This window comes from Acanthochromis polyacanthus, chromosome 1 (assembly GCF_021347895.1).
Source record: "Acanthochromis polyacanthus isolate Apoly-LR-REF ecotype Palm Island chromosome 1, KAUST_Apoly_ChrSc, whole genome shotgun sequence".
NCBI lineage: Eukaryota > Metazoa > Chordata > Actinopteri > Pomacentridae > Acanthochromis > Acanthochromis polyacanthus.
This window is the reverse complement of record NC_067113.1, coordinates 3,430,172-3,448,264: the sequence shown is the minus strand read 5'-3', so window position 1 is coordinate 3,448,264 and position 18,093 is coordinate 3,430,172. Positions and strand designations below refer to the sequence as shown.

Sequence of the window (18,093 nt, the reverse complement as noted above, 5' to 3'; positions counted from 1 at the left end):
CAGTTTGCTTACAAAGAACACATTGGAGTGGATGATGCCATCCTCTTCATGCTTCACCGTGCCCTGTCTCATCTGGAGGAACCTGGAGTTTATGTGAGAATCATGTCCTTTGATTTTTCAAATGCATTCAACTCCATCCAACCCACCATCCTCAAAGACAAGCTCACAGAGATGGGAGTGGATCCTTCCTGTGTTTCATGGATTACAGATTACCTGACAGGAAGGCCGCAGTTTGTCAGGCTGGGGAACTGTGTTTCTGGGACATTAATGAGTAGTACTGGGGCTCCACAAGGAACAGTCCTGGCTCCATTCCTGTTCAATTCAATTCAATTTTATTTATATAGCGTCAATTACAGTCAAATCGTCTCAAGACGCTTTACAGAACCCATATGCCTGACCCCCAGAGCAAGCCCAAAGGCGACAGTGGCAAGGAAAAACACCCTTTTAACAGGGAAGAAACCTCGAGCAGAACCCGGCTCTATATAGGGGGGACCCATCTGCCTGCTGGCCGGGCGGGTTGAGAAGGACAGAGGAGGGCAAGAGGGAGGGATGGGAGAAGAGGGAGGGGTGGGAAAGCAAGGAAAACACAACACACTTTTCGATACATGCATGACAGGATATGTGACACAGACAAAGTATAAGCTAACATTGCAAACTGACTCATAGTTTACTCTTATGATGTACGGCTCTGACATTAAACATACTCCATATATAACTAGCAGTAAAATTCAAACTATGTAAGTTAGCATAACAATTATAGTGAAGGCAATGCAGAGTTGACTGGTGGAAAAGGGGAGCTGGAAGCAGAGGGCTGGAGGAAGGTCAGCAGCAGCATCCCATAGTGGACATGATGGAGACTGGACCAGTTGGTGGAACATCGACCGCAGATCTGAAGCATCCAGCTCTGGGACCAGGGACACTCGGAGAAATAGCACAGGGGGAAACAGAGTGAATGTACTGCAATAACGGTATACATATTAAATGTAAAGGCAGATAGAGAAGGGCTCAGTGCGTCAAGAAAAATCCCCCAGCAGCCTAGGCCTATAGCAGCATGACTAGAGGCAGAACGAAGGGACGTCCACGAGGGAGTCAGCTGTGCAATGAAGACACAAGCCGAACCCCTGTGGGTCACCCAGTCAGCCCCAACTATAAGATTTGTCAAAAAGGAACGTTTTAAGCCTGGTCTTAAAAATAGAGAGGGTGTCTGCCTCCCGAACCCAAACTGGGAGCAGGTTCCACAGGAGAGACGCCTGATAACTGAAGGCTCTGCCTCCCATTGTACTTCTAGAAATTCTAGGAACAACAAGTAAGCCTGCAGTTTGAGAGCGAAGAGTTCTACTAGGATAATAAGGTACTATCAGATCTTTAAGATATGATGGAGATTGGTTATTGAGAGCTTTATATGTCAGAAGAAGGATTTTAAATTCTATTCTGGATTTAACAGGAAGCCAGTGAAGAGAAGCAAGTATAGGGGAAATATGATCTCTTTTGCTAACTCCTGTCAGTACTCTCGCAGCAGCGTTTTGGATCAACTCTAGATGTTTGAGAGAGCTATTTGAACAACCCGATAATAAGGAATTGCAATAGTCAAGCCTGGAAGTAACAAAAGCATGAACTAATTTTTCTGTATCACTCTGAGACAGGATTTTCCTGATTTTTACAATATTACGCAGGTGAAAAAAGGAAGTCCTACAGACTTGCTTTATGTGTGAGTTAAAGGACATGTCCTGGTCAAAAATAACTCCAAGATTCCTCACAGTAGTACTGGAGGCCAATGTGATGCCATCCAGAGTAACTGTTTGCTTTGAAAGCGAGTTTCTAAGATGTTTGGGGCCAAATACAATGACTTCAGTTTTGTCTGAATTTAGCAGTAGGAAGTTAAAAGTCATCCAGGTTTTAATGTCCTTAAGACAATCTTGCAGTCTAGCTAACTGATCAGTTTCATCTGGCTTCATAGATAAATACAATTGTGTGTCATCTGCATAACAATGGAAGTTAATACAATGCTTCCTAATAATATTGCCTAAAGGAAGCATGTATAATGTGAAAAGTATAGGTCCTAAGACAGAACCCTGAGGAACTCCATGATTAACTTTAGTATGTTCAGAAGAGTTATTGTTGACATGCACAAACTGGAACCTATCTGATAAGTAGGATTTAAACCAGTCCAGTGCTGTCCCTTTAATGCCAATTGAATGTTCTAGACGCTGTAATAAAATGTTGTGGTCGATTGTGTCAAACGCTGCACTAAGATCTAACAAAACAAGTATAGAGACTAGTCCATTATCTGATGCTATGAGAAGGTCATTAGTAACTTTCACTAGAGCTGTTTCTGTGCTATGATGCACTCTGAAGCCTGACTGAAACATTTCAAACAAATTATTCCTTTGTAAGTGTTCACATAATTGATTTGCAACTGTTCTTTCCAGAATTTTAGAGAGAAATGGTAGGTTGGATATTGGTCTATAGTTAGCTAATACATCTGGATCTAAAGTGGGCTTTTTAAGCAAAGGTTTGATGACAGCAACCGTAAAAGCCTGTGGTACATAGCCTGTTACTAGAGAGAGATTAATCAGATCTAACATTGAAGAATTAATTAAAAGTAAAATCTCCTTGAAGAGTCTAGTTGGGATAGGATCTAAAAGACATGTTGATGGTTTGGATGTAGAAACTGTTGAAATTAGTTCAGAGAGACATATAGGAGTGAAGAATTCTAAAGATTCATCAGGTCTAACAGCCAATTCAAAAGCATCTGTGACATTTGTAGGAAGGGCCAGATTAATTTTATCTCTAATCATAACTATTTTATGTGTAAAGAAGCTCATGAAGTCGTTACTGGTTAAAGCTAAAGGAATACAAGGTTCAACAGACCTCTGACTCTTTGTGAGCCTGGCTACAGTGCTAAAGAGAAACCTAAGGTTATTCTTGTTCTCCTCTATTAAAGATGAATAATAAGTTGTCCTGGCATTACGAAGAGCTTTTTTGTAGATTACTAGACTATTTTTCCAAGCCACATACACTTCCTCTGAATTAGTGGAATACCACTTTCTTTCCAGCTTTCGGGATGCCTGCTTTAAAGTCCGCAGCTGGGAATTATACCAAGGAGCAAGTCTTCTCTGAGATATAACTTTCTTTTTTACAGGTGCAACACTATCAAGAGTTCACTCTGTATACATCTGATTTCAAATACAGCACTGAGTCCTGCCACATTCAGAAATACTCTGATGACACTGCGATTGTGGCATGTATCAGAAATGGACATGAAGCTGAATACAGAGATCTGATAAGTGCCTTCAGTGACTGGAGTCATAAAAACTGCCTGCTACTCAGCGCCTCAAAGACAAAGGAAATGATCATAGATTTACAGATCCAAACCCCCTCTTCAGCCAGTGAACACTTGTGGCGTGGACATCGAGATGGTGACATCATATAAATATTTAGGTGTCCACCTTGATAATAAGTTGGACTGGTCTACAAACGTAGACTTCGTCTACAAAAAGGGCCAGAGCCGATTTTATTGCCTCAGAAGACTTCAATCACTAGACATCTGCAGTAAGATGCTGCAGATGTTTTATCAGTCTGTGGTAGCAAGTGTCCTGTTTTATGCTGCAGTCTGCTGGGGAGGCAGTATAAAACAGAAGGATGCAAGGTGTCTGAACAAACTGATTAAAAAAGCTGGCTCTGTGGTTGGAATCAGATTGAACACATTGGAGGATGAGGTGGAGAGACGGGCACTGAGCAAGATGGAGGCCATTCTGACCAACATGGATTATCCACTTTCACATCTGCCTCAATGAACAACGAAACATCAGTGGACGGCTCCTATCCCTGCGATGCAGCCTGTGAACTCATCCACAGTGAAGTGTCCCAGCTGTAAACATCTCACCCTCAGTCTCTTATTATCATCTCAGGAGACTTTAATCATGCATCGCTCTCTGCCACTCTCCCCACGTTCACTCAGTACGTGACCTGCCAGACCAGAGACAGTAAAACCCTAGACCTACTGTATGCAAACATCAAAGATGCATACAGCTCCTCATCCCTCCCCCCGCTGGGCAGCTAAGATCACAACCTGGTGAGACTGCAGCCCATTTACATACCAAGGGTGAAGAAACAACCCCCCACCATAAGGTATGTGAAGAAGTGGTCTGAGGCTACTGAGGAGCTGCAGGACTGTTTTGAGACCACAGACTGGGATGTGCTGTGTGGTCCACGTGGGGATGACATTGATGCACTAACAGACAATATCACTGACTACATTAACTTCTGTGCAGAGAACATCGTACCGACCAGGAAAGTACAGTGTTTCTCGAACAGCAAACCCTGGGTGACCTCAGAACTGAAGGCCCTGCTGAAGGAGAAGAGGAGGGTTTTTGGATCTGGGGACAAAGAGGAGCTGCGGAGGGTGCAGAAGGAGATAAAGAAGAAGATTAAGGCGGACAAGGCCAGCTACAGGACCAAGATGGAATCTCACCTGCAGGATAACACAAGGGAGATCTGGAAAGACCTGAGATCCATCTCTGGCTACAGCGGAGGCCATGAGAGGGGAGCTGCAGCAGGAGACCAGGAGTGGGCCAATGAGCTGAATCTCTTCTTTAACAGGTTTGACTCTGCTCCCACTCCTCCCCCCTCTCATCAAAGCACTGACCAGCCAGCTCCTTCTTCACACCTCAACTCCATACCACCAACAACACCTCTACTCCCCCCACCCTCCACCACCTCTGGACTCCACATACAGTCTCCTCGTCACCCCCCACCCCCTCTCCGGTCATCCTCCTCCACCCCCAGCCTCTCCATAACAGATGATCAGGTGAGAAGTGAGTTAAAAAAAGATCAAGACCAGGAAAGCCACAGGTCCTGATGGAATCGGCTCCAGAATCCTCAGAGACTGTGAAGACCAGCTCTGTGAGGTGCTGCTGTGCATCTTTAATCTGAGCCTGAGTCTGGAGAGGGTTCCTGTGTTGTGGAAGACATCCTGCCTGGTTCCTGTCTCAAAGACTAGGAACCTCAGGGAGCCAAACCACTTCAGACCTGTGGCCCTCACTTCTCATCTGATGAAGATGATGGAGAGGATCATCCTCAGGAATCTACGCCCCCTGGTGAGCCCTAATCTGGACCCACTGCAGTTCGCTTACCAACTGAACATTGGAGTAGATGACGCAGTTGTCTACCTGCTGCACAGATCGCTGACTCACCTGGAGGACACCGGCAGCACTGTAAGGGTCATGTTCTTTGACTTCTCCAGTGCTTTCAACACAATCCAGCCTTCTCTGCTCAGGGTGAAGCTTGAGGGAGCGGGAGTAGACTGTCACCTGACTGCTTGGATCATCGACTACCTCACCAACAGACCACAGTACGTGAGGCTTCAGGACTGTGTTTCTGATGTAGTGGTCAGCAGCATGGGGGCCCCACAGGGGACAGTGCTCTCTCCCTTTCTCTTTATCCTGTACACATCGGACTTCCACTACAACTCTGGGAGCTATCATCTCCAGAAATTCTCTGATGATACAGCCATTGTTGGGTGTGTGTCTAATGGGGACAAGCTGGAGTACAGGACAGTCATCTCTGACTTTGTCGACTGGTGTGAGCGAAACCATATGCAGCTCAACGCCAGTAAGATGAAAGAGATGACCATCGACTTCTGCAGGAGGAGGGCACCTCAGACTGCACCGGTGAACATCCAGGGTATGGACATTGAGATAGTGGACTCATACAAATACCTGGGTGTTCACCTCAACAACAAACTGGACTGGTCACACAACACAGAGGTCCTGTACAAGAAGGGCCAAAGTCGTCTCCACCTGCTGAGGAGACTGAGGTCCTTTGGAGTGGGCAGGACTCTGCTGCGGACATTTTATGACTCTGTGGTAGCGTCTACTGTTTTCTATGCAGTGGTCTGCTGGGGAGCAGGGAGGACTGAGAGGGACAGAAAGAGACTGAACAGACTGGTCAGGAGGGCCCATTTTTCCATTTTGTATTTTTGATCTGATCCTGAAATTGAAATACAAAGAAAACAGGCATTTTGTCATTTTTTGTGTTAGATTAAAAAACGAAAAACAAAATAATCTGTCACTTTTTCATTTTTTCATTTTTGATTACCAATTGAAAATAGAAAGAACGAATGATGCACGGATTGTTTCTGTCTCTTACTGATTTTATTTATTTTGTTATTGTAAATATAAAATAAAAATCAAAGCATTTTTAAATTTTCGTATATCCCTTTTTGATCATGAAAAGGAAAAATGCCTTGTATTTCTATTTCAATTTTTGTATTTTAAAATTAAAATCAAATAACCACTCGTTTTTTGTTTTTCAATACCAGTTTCAGAGTGGAAAATCCAATTACCAAAATATGCACGAGTCACTGAAATGAAACTAGTTTAGCCTTTTCAACACAGGCTAACTGTGTTATGTACAGAGTGCCTACATAGTCATTCATCCTTTGACAAAAACAAAAAAAATCAAGAAGAAGCAGCATGAGTAGAGCTGAGATTGGTCATACAAACCCATTGGCAGTCCTATAACAGCAGCCACCTTAATAAAATTAAACTTGGCAAAATATTTAAAAAATTCCACCCCTGCAAAGTTTCCATGAATGTAAACATGCTTATTTTTGCTGTAAAGTTGGACATTTCAGCTCTCTTTTGGACACAGACTCAAGTGGCCACTTAAGGAGCTGCAGTTTTTGGTGCTTCATTGTTCATCTCAGGAGGTTGCTGTTTGATTTCAACTGAGTAACCAACATGCAAATTTAATACCTTTGCTATAGTTTCTGGTTTCACCAAGAGTCTTAAGTATTAGTAGTTCAGGTGTAAATTAATGAAAAAAATGTCTCAGTACAGTTATGTGCTAAAGTTGAAAATCAGAAATATAAAGCACGATGCGGATTGTTCCCTTTGAAACAGATGCTCTGGAGTTTTCTGTGCCTCTTTACAAGTTGGAGCTACATGATCAAAACAAGCACTACTTTGACAGAAAGTAAAAGACTCCATCTAGTTAACTCTGACAGAAGATGTTTTTGTCAAAATTGATGGGAAAATAATTAGAATTTTTATTTTATAGAACAGCTTCTCATAAGCAGTAAAGACAGACTGAAGATAAAGGCCCCATCATTATGTGAGTTGTGTGTTCTGCCAGCATTTGGAGCCCAGAGAACTGAAAACCAATTTAATCCAAAGTTGGTTAAGTGGGAGCAGCTCCAAATTGGGGCTATGTGATTTAACGGCCTTTGTTCTCCAGTCTCTGCTCCTCTGCCCAGTGGACATGAATGAAACGAAGGAATGGAAGAAAGGCAGGATGCAGCCCTCCCAGCTAGAACAAGTCATGTGTCAGCAATCTCGCTGTATCTCTCCAATTACCAGCATCTGAGTGCACAAGGTGGAACTACATCCCTCCCACACACACCACACACACACACCACACACACACACACACACACACACACACACACACACACACACACACACACACACACACACACACACACTCTGTGTTTTTCTATTATTGTGGGGACATACCATTGACTCCCAGACTCCCTAACCCTTACCCTAACCCAGACCAAAACAATGCCTAACCCTAAAGAAACGTTTTTGCACTTTCACTTTTTACAGTAACAACAACATGGCCAAGAAAACACTGTTTAAACTTGTGGGGACCGAAATGAGGTCCCCACAAGTGACATTGTTTTCGGTTTTCCTACAGTTGTGGGGACATTTGGTGCCCACAAGTATAGCCAGCACCTGAGCACACATCACACACACGCACGCACGCACGCACGCACGCACGCACGCACGCACGCACGCACGCACGCACGCACGCACACACACACACACAAAACACCCAAACAGCCTATTCCCTGTTCTACTGGATCTAGCTGAGTTACTGAAGAAGAGAACAGCATGGTGCAATTATCAAAGTTTTTGTGTGCAATCCTGCTGCCCTGTTATTACATCTTTACTCTGATAGCACTGGCTGTTAACTCAAACAGCACTTGCAGCAGCTTACTTAAAAGCTTAACCTGTAACTGAGAGCTTAATATGTTATCCGTCTCCTAATGTCATTGTCTTGTGTACTGAGACACCACTTCTGAGTTGTCAGTTAGCTGTACTACATCCTATGCAAGTCCGTGACAATTGTTTTGTCTTTAAAGTAAAAATTGATAAAACCATCATGTTTTATATCTAACAAATGTATTATAAGCATGTTAGATGAAGGAGGCCAAGCTATAATTCCTTAATTATAATATAATGTTTGATCTCATGGAGGCAGGGTTATCACATTGTTACAATGATGAAGATGTGTGACTGGCTTATTGTCTTAGTAACATGATGGCCCAGCATCTGGGTTACAGGTTGAGGGTAGAACAATACTTTTTTTAACACCGGAGGTTTATGAAATGATGATGTACCTGTGGCTGTTGATAAAGACGAAATACTGTTTGTGAATTAGATTATTTAAAAGCAGAACCAGAGCATGATAAAGCCCAGATATTCATGTGATATTTGTTCTTAGTGCACATTGTCAACACACATTCAGTTACTGGTAGCAAAAGAATATTTAAGTGATGAGTGATGGACAATGGAGCGTGAGATGGACATGTGGCTCGATGCAGCACCTGTAGTAATTTGGGCCATTGTGGTGAAGAGGAAGCTGAGTCCAAGGGCGAAGCTCTCAATTTACCAGTAAATCTATGTTCCAAACCTCACATATTTTCATGAGTTCTGGCTAGTGACGAAAAGAATGAGTTTGTGGATACAAGTGGCCAAAATGAGTTTCCTAGGTAGGTTGGTCTGTCTCAGCCTTCGAGATAGTGTGAGGATCTCAGACAGCTGGAGGGAGCTCTGAGTAGAGTCGCTGATCCTTCCTTTCGAAAGAAGCCAATTGAGGTGGTTTGGACATCTGTTTCAGATGGATCCTGGTGGACTTTCTTCGGAGGCTTTCGGAGCTCTTCTGCCTGTGAGGAGACACTGGGGTACAAACCACAGCTTGCTGGAATGGATTATATATCTCATCTGGCCGGGGAATGTTTTGCAATCCCCCCAGGAAGAACTAGAAAGCATTGCTGTTGAAAGAGATGTCTGAAATGCCTTACTTCATCTGCTGCCTCTTTAATCCAGCTGCCATGAAATGACAAGTTTGTTTCCCTTGCTGTTTTCCAATCAGGTAAGCACAAAGACCTCACACTCTGCTGGAAATGTTAGGCTTCACTTGCTGTGGTCAAAACTGGGGCCCATATTAAAAAAAAAAAACTGTGATAATTGGTCGCTGTTCTGACAAACTTAGGTCAGTAGGTGTCATATGAGAAGTTACAGCAGGATAATTAGAAGATCAGACAGTATGTAAATATATCACACTACACTGAGAAAACTATGAGTATAGAATCTACTTAAATGAATGCATTCAGTTTATTGTAATACAAACCACCTGTGTGTGGCATACAATCTCTAAGAGCTAATATGTACAGTAGTGGCTGTTGAATTGATTATATCACTCCAATGGGAAGGATGCATCCTGAGATATTAACAGATCTCTTATGATGCTGCAGAGGAAGAACCCCAAGCTGGGAGTGCTTTGTACAGAGCATCTGTTGTACTGACCTTGTTATGTGAGCTGTAGCTACTTCTGAACTGCTGTTTTTTCAGCACTGAGTGAATAAAAAGTTGTTCTTTCTTTTACATCTAACAGCTCCTTGCCACCTTCTCTTTAAATTTTGCTGAGCCACTGGGAGCTCTTTATTTCCAATGCTTTTTATACAGATGCCAGTATACACAGTGGCCCAGTGCTACTCCTTGCATGTCACTTTTTCTTTCTCTGAGGTTTAAAGCAATATTTCACTTTGCTGGAACATTTCCACTTTTCAGAATGATTTCCTCTCCCAGTAGGAAGACGGAAACCTCCCTAAAGAAGCGTAAGAAGAGATCACTGCAACACTGCCGACTTGTAATGCAGAATTTTAATAAGTTGACATTTGCTCAGAAGCCAAACAGGAGAGGGGCCTGAGAAGAAATATATATGAAGATGACAAACAAATGGAGCAAGTTGGACTTTGAAACAGATTATAGCAATCACCCTGGAGAGAATTTGTTCAAGGCTCTCCTCTCTCATCTTGCAATACATTTTCATATTTTTATTTGAACTGGCACCAACACTTCTACTTGCATCTAAGTAAAGTACCAATCTAAATATGTGGAGTAAAATTCAATGGTTTTTTCTGCTGTTAATTTATTGATTTAAATCTGAAATCAAAACATGAATGTGACATAAAAGGAGTGATTCTTACCTTTCAATTAATGGCCTTCACATGCAATTCATTATTTCACAGTAATTGCTCTGGTGTGTTCATTGCCCCCACTTTCAAGGGTGCAAAAGTAAGTTAAGAGATTGACAGGTGGAGCTTCTCGGTCAGGTGTTTGCATGTTTAAACATAAACGGCATTGACTTCCTTTGGTCTATCTTTTCATCTGTGGAGACTACAATTAGAGCCAGAACATGGAGACCAGAGAACCAACCAACAGAAAAACAGCTCATCTGTAGGAGGAGAAAATATCAATAAGAATTACAGCACAGGAAATGGATTTATTAGTGTGACGGCCCCCATCCTGTTGCCAGGGTGGTGGTCATAATATGTGCTTTGTCTTTAAGGAGCTGAAAGCAGGAGGCGACCGAGAACGGCTTGGGGTCCTGCTTGACTTCCGGTTCTTGGGGATAAAAGCTGACTTCCGCTGTTGAGCTGGGGTTCGCTTTGGCATGCGCATTGGGGCGCGCACCGGAGCTGACTCCTGGGAGAGAGTTGGGCTGTCTGGCACTGGAGCTGCATTGGGGCTCTCTCTCTCTCTCTCCTCGCGCTGACTCTGTGGTTGTTGGGGCGTAGTCCACATGGCTGGGCTGTTGCTGCCAACGGCTTGCTTTTACTTATCAATAAACGCTCTGATTTTGGGCTTTAAAACGTTCTCCCTGGTTGTTTCACTGCATCGTTTACGGCCTTTGGAGCCGGGGTCGTAACAATTAGCAGTGTGGAAAGTTCTGAAGAGGAAAGAAAATCCTAGTGGACTTCAAAATAAAGATAGGTAGTCAGTGGAACACAGATGCAGCGGATGAAGAAAAAGCTCTCAACAGCTATAAGTCACATCGCAACTAAACCATTCCAGCTCATCGGTGCGATGTGAAGGGGGTTGGCTCTTGGACTGAGCATTCATAACTACTTCTAAAACTGGCTCACTCACATTTAATGATCACGGAGCAGCAGGTGGATGAATTAAAAACTGTACAGATTTATTGTGTTGTTTATGCACAAAGCGAATCCTCTAAAGTGGCTGGCCAGGCCTACATTCTGTATTTAGGGCTGGTTTTTTTTGAGAGTATCAAGGTTCCAAGAATCCTGAACAAAAGTGGTTAAAGAAACAGAGCAAATTTAGTGAAAAAGCTGTAACAGTGAAGGAAAAGTACCTAACAAGCACTCAGCATATGCGGGAAAACTTTAAGACTGTTGGAAAAGCTCCTTCATGAAGTTGGTTTAGAGAAAATCAAGGCAGTGTAAAGCTGTCATTAAAGCTTACGGTGGCTACTTTGGGTGGATAAGTGAATGGGTTGTTCAATTTCTATTGCTTATCCCTGCTTGGGGTGTTGGAGCAACAGCCTAAGAGCTACCCAGACCTCCCTCTAATATACCATCTCCATGACCTTTTTACACAAACCGTTTTCCAGTACTGCCACAAACCTTGCCATCAAAGTTATGTCCTTCTATTGAAGCCTTCCCACACAGAGTTATACAAGCTAGTGTCAGCAGTTCACCATTGTCATTGTTAAAGCTACAGTGCCAAAATCGAGATAACAAACGCCTGCCGGAATTTGAAAATACTGCTGAAAATATCATGTCTTAAAGTCTAGATTTTTTGGGGGGAAAACCTGAGAACAGAGTCAAGATGAGGTGCAGAAGTTTCCCCTCAGATCATTTGAATCACATGCTGAATGGGACTTTTGACTTATGAAGCCAAAAAAAATCTGCTTACTCCAGATGTATGGGAGCTGCTAAATGTCTGGCTGTAAAATGACCACAGACATGAGCCTACCAACTTAGGACTATTTCCAAATTCAGATCAAGGTTACCTTTTAGTAACACGCAGACATTTATTCATGTCTTTATTTTTCATGTATGGTCTACACTGTAAAAAAAAAAAAAAAAAAAAACCTTGACAAAATTCAAAATTTTGAGGCAACATGATGCAATGGATTTTTGAATTTTCTCAACTTTTGTCCACCATTGTTGACTGTACTAGAGTTTTTAAGTTTAGGACAAGAGTTCTGCCAACTTAGATCTTTTTGCTCACCGAATGACAATATTTGAGTCCTGCCAACTTGAAACTTTGTGTACATATTGATGGTATCTGAGTTCTTCCAACTTGGATATTCTTGTTCATCTAATGGTGACATTCCTGTGTGCCTAACAATGCAATTCTTGCTTCCATGTCATGTATTTCTATCCTCTACAAAGGCAGATTTCCTTGTTGAATTAACAAACAATTCTAAGCTAAAATAACATACATGCTAAGTTTATAAAGGCAAAGTTAATTGTACTCAAGAAATGCTCGATAAATAAATGAGAAAATAAAAGAAAAACCACACAGCTGGAAGTTTGCTGAAACTAGCAGTCTATTCTTTGTGAAACATGGTTGTAAACATGAGGGTGTCAACTGCATGAGCACATCAGGTCAAATAAATTAAAACAGATCATAAACACCTACACTGAAAAAAGAAAATGGTAGGAACTGCTTAACTGAATTGTTTCATGTGGTAACATCTAAATGAATTAAGTTATTTGAAATGAGGTTGAGTTACATTAACACAATGATTTAAGTCACATCTACTTAAAAATTCAAGTCACATGAATGATTCAATTGTTCTCAAATCAACATTTTGCATTATTCCAACTTAAAATTAAGAAAATCAACTTAATTTTTTTCAGTTTTTCCAACTCAATAATTTGCCTAACCCAAAAGTAAAATAATGCTCTTTCTAACCTAATATTATGATTTCATGAAAAGTACTTTTTGTAGTAACCTTGAAATTAAATTTCATTTTAACATAACTGAAATTACAATTTTAGGTTGGCTGAGAATATTTAAAAAAAACAAAAAAACAAATCTGATCGGGTTTTTTTGTACTTTATTGTGTAAATGTTAAATTCATGGCCACCAACACAGATTTTGGGCCGACACAGTGCACGTTTGTCCTTTTTAAAACAAATACACAAAATGTACAACTCTTAGTAAGACCACAAAGTAATTTTGTTGGCAAAGTGCAAAATAGTGCATCAAAGTATTACACAAATATGCCTAACAATATCAACACATACAGTTTTCTCACAACTATGAAAATGTGCCAAGACTAGAAACCAGAAACCTTTTTTATCAACTAAAGCCAGTGAATATTATGGATCGGAACACTATAACTGAATAATGGGGATGAAAAAATGTGAACACTTCTATGAGAGTATTAAATCACAGTTACTCATGGTCACAACTGTTTGTTGTGTAACTGAACACACCAAATTGAAATGCAACCTTTCCCAACAAACAGAAGGAAATATGTGTGGAGAAAACAAACTTCTGCTAAACCCATGACAAAATCAGTGTAAAAGCACTTCAAATTGTGGTTTTCAGGAACATTTGTTGAGTCTCGTCGAGCATTAAAATAAGGCCCAACAACCGAAAGAGACACGTTTTTTAAATGCATTATGTACAAAAACATTTGTTCTTTCACAGTATGGCACTAGGCCGTTTGTTGGCCCAGAGGAGGAATCCATCGTAGTGTGTCGTTACTGTGAGCTTTGAAGTTTGCTATACAGATTATAGACTTTGGGGGACATCTTATGCTGATCAAGCTGCATCAGGATTTTTTTGAGTACTTCAAAAGTGAACCGAAGGGGTTTTGGATAAGCTAGGTTTAGTGCATAAATCAAACCTAAAAGCAGGGCACAAGCTGAGGCAACCGAAGTCAGTTCATGCAGTACTTCCGCACTGTCAATGACGATGCCAATGTCTTCAGGTGGCTCCTGAAGTCCTTCCCCCTCCTTCCGAATGACAAACACTGCCATGGTGAGCTGCTCCAGCTCCCTCTGTGTATCATCTGTTCCAGAGTCCTACAGAGGGGTACAGGACACAAACACAAATCATCATTTGCCTCACTTCTTACTGCGATGAAATTTCTGGGTGATATCACATTATGTGTTATGTGCTATATATATATACATATATACATATATATATATATATATATATATATACATATATATATATATATACATATATACATATATATATATATAGGATCCAATATGTTGTGCATTGGTGCTGGCAATTACATTATGTCCAATATTGTCACGCCTGCTCCAGTGATCGGGCTCGTCAGGCTAATGAGGAGTGGCTGTGCTCCCAGCATGGCTGGAGTTAATGAACAATCAGCACTGCATAAAGTCCAGCTCTCTCCACTCTTCAGTGCTGGATCATTGCAATGGAACTCTGCTCTCTGCTCTCTGCTCTCTGCACACCGGACTCAACAAGCTTCAAGCTACAAGCTACAAGCCGTCTCATACAATTCGCTGTCTGGGCTCTGTTTGTGCTTCATGCTGGACACCCACCTCGCACTGACCGCATGCCACACGCTTCTCGCCATACTCCCTCCGCCCGCTGCCGGAACTTTGCCTCTATCACGTCTCCCAAAAAACCTGGACTTCTGTAAGCTATCTTCCCCCCTGTGTTTTAGTTTCTATTATTTGTCCTCCACGGCCATCTGGACCGTCCCCCTTTGTTTAGTATTAGTTTAGTTAGTCTTAAAGTTCATCACGGCCTTGTCGTCACCCTTAGTTCAGTTTAGCCTTTTCCATTCTGTCTTACCCATGCCTCCCTTGAGTGTTTTCTGTTATTTACACAATAAATCATTATTATTTCACCTGCCTGCCCGTTCGCCTGCTGCTTGGGTTCACACCACCCGATCGTGACAAATATGGCCATGATAATAAAAACATGTCAGCTATCCTACCATGGTTCAGGTGTTATGGTTGTTCCAACAGTTGAGAAAATCTCTCTTTTATAGTACACTAAATCTAGAATATTTTTTGTCCCTTTGGCAGATGTACTGACATGCAAATAACTGTTGAAACTTACAAGATATTCCTTGATGAGGTCATTTACATCTTCTCCCATGAAGATGGTGAGGGCTTTCAGCACACATTCTCTCCGAAGATTAGTGTCCACAGTCTAGAACAACAAACGATTAATTTTATTGTTCTAAATTTCACGAGACAGACATCCTTACTCTTATAGCTTAACTTTTGCACTTTATTTAGAAATAGCCATTTACAAGCCCAGATAAAAAAAAAAAAGGGATGAGCTCAGTGTAGTGTTTGAGTCGCTAAAAACATTCATGTATATGAAAGCCACGATCAGCATTGGCCTGCCCATATTAATGTATTTATGAAGGCTACAGATATATTGTGACAGCCCTCTTAGTTATGAAGGGTTTCGTTTCATGGTACAGATCTATCTGGTCCAAAGTGTCCATGACATCTGAAGTCTTTTGGCGTGTTGCTCCTCCTTTGACATGGATGACTTTGATCAGCTGACTTGAGTGCATGTCTAACTGTGCCATGAACTTCTCAAGAGGAACAGCCATGAGCCTCTGGAACTCTGTATTAATCTAAAAAGAAAACACAAATGACAATAGATATTGTATTATGGAAAAAAAAAATTACTGGTCTCATCCTGTATACAACATAACCTATATTACATACAACATATATTGGGGACTGCTTGTTGGGCAGGGTGATTTCTTGATAGATGGCTCAGTAGGGCATTCCAAGTCTTGAACCTACATGCCCAATTTAAATAAGTGCATGGATATGAGTAGCCCCGTCCGTAATGCCTATGAATCAGTTTGTAGTGCTTGAGCAGTTCAGATCTTTTTGATAATGCTGTCCCACAGTCCTTGCATCTCCACATGAAGTACAACACTGGAGGAACAAAGAGATGGGCTTTACTGGTGAAACCTGAGTTACACTGGGCATATATAAATCAATTGGAGAAAAACGCAGAGTAGGGTTCAGCAATATTAGAATATATCGATATGGTGATATGAGAGTAGATGTCAACTTAGGATAACATGAACAAAATCGTGATGTGACATTTTTGCCATATTGCCCATCCCTAACACAAAGCAAAGAATTTGTTTGGGCTTATTTACTTACTGTTGAAGTTAAAGCAGATGCAGGTTCACAGATAAAATGAGCTGCCTGTCATTCCTCCACACAGGGCTGTCACTCTTGAGGTAGTACAATACAGCAGATCGGGTGGGGGGAGCAGTCACATTGGACACCAAGCCAAAAGTTGTGAAACTGATCAAGGTCCCAACCAGAGGTCATGTAATCCTGTTGTCATCAGCAGACACCTCTGGAGAGGTTGACTGCAATGACAGGAAGCTCTGGAGTACAGAAGTCCTGAGGGTTAAAGATATGTAGTTAGTTTGTGCAATCATATTATGTATGTGTGTCTTTCATGATGTTTACAGTGTTCATCTGCATCTATGTACTTAAACAAATGAAATATATGTATTCAGACTCATACTGGAAGTGTGATGGGCCAACAAAAAATCTGACAGCTCTATTTTCAAAGTTTAATAGTGTTATACTTTTTCTATAATCTCAAATTTTGACTTATAGATGTTTGTCCTCCATTCTACAAAGACTGAGTTGTGCTGATTATACCAGTGTGATTGTGTATGACGTGTTTGTCCATTTGTTTGTGCATGTTTTTAATTGCTGAATTACAAAATTGTAATTCATTTTGGCAAAACTGCACATTAAACGTTGGTACAGTTCATGCTGAAACAGGCCTGTAAACAATCACCGGCATTTCACCATTATTGTAACAGTTGACGTTACTTTTATTTTTTCCAATATTTTTTTTCACTTCAATACACCATCATGGAACTTGCATACAGCCACATTTCAGTCTGGTCTGTAGCACTCTATTCTATTTTGGGAGTGCAACTTACCTTAGTTGAGCTGTGTGCTGGCCTGAAGTAACCACCACCAGTCATGAAAAAAATATAAGAAAATTACAAATCCATTAATATTAAGGACAAGGAAATTTTTTTGGCTGGTCCGAATACAGGGACGGAGATGGCACAACACGAAGCTGGGACACCCTTCACACAGTGAACAGTCATCACTACTGCTTCCATGTGCAGCGTAAATACGACAGCAGCCCTGCCACCGAGACACCGCACACCATATACTCCCTCTCCCTCACTACAACCGATCGGTGTGTACATGTGCCGCACACACCCTCTGTTCTCTCCCTCTTAACGTTGAGTATATTGAAAACAACGCAGGCGGCAGTTAATTCACGTATCCTGGAAGCAACACAGTTAAAACATAATCAACCTTCCCTCTCACATTACCTGTGGCCATGAGGACAATCCAAAAGTGTGACCACATGAACTGTGCGCGCCCACAGGCATGCAAACCAACACTCATGTATAAATGGGCGTGCCCGAAGTTGTCTGAAGAGAAACGCCGGCCCAGCTTGCTGCTATAAAGAGCTAATGTTATGGAATAACTACACTTAAGTCAGCGCCAATATGCTACATGAATACACAACATTAAGCTACGATACTAAACTAAGAGAGTCCCGCCCGCAAACTACTAACTGACTTGTCCAAGTTCAAGCTACCAATTGGTCTGATAATTAACAGCTCAAGGAAAGCCCCACTAGCAGAATGCTAGCATTAGCTAACACAGCAGCAGGGTACAGCTAATTTACTGACCCGCTAAAGTATCACTGGAGTATAAATGTTCTCGATATCACACATCAGTGAATTGAACATAAATCTATAACAATATATGAAGAGTTCATTTGCAAAAACAGACAACTGCGTTTTGATAAATTTTCAGAAAACTTTTTTTATTGTTTACTTGAGATAATATCAATCAAACTGAAGTTGAGTGGATTTGACTCAGGAGAAAAATACATGAAAAAATAGAGAAAAAATAAATTATTAGTGTTATTATTATTATTATCTCAAGTAAACAATAAAAAA

At 41.4% G+C, this 18,093-nt stretch overlaps 1 long non-coding RNA gene across 1 annotated transcript; it reads right to left on the bottom strand.

The window, feature by feature from the left end:
* Positions 1-13,645: 13,645 nt before the first annotated feature.
* Positions 13,646-18,093, bottom strand: LOC127533630 (uncharacterized). The gene is made up of 2 exons (XR_007941396.1): positions 15,162-18,093; positions 13,646-14,137 (listed from the first exon to the last, which is right to left on the bottom strand). It is a non-coding gene; the product is annotated as an uncharacterized LOC127533630 (long non-coding RNA).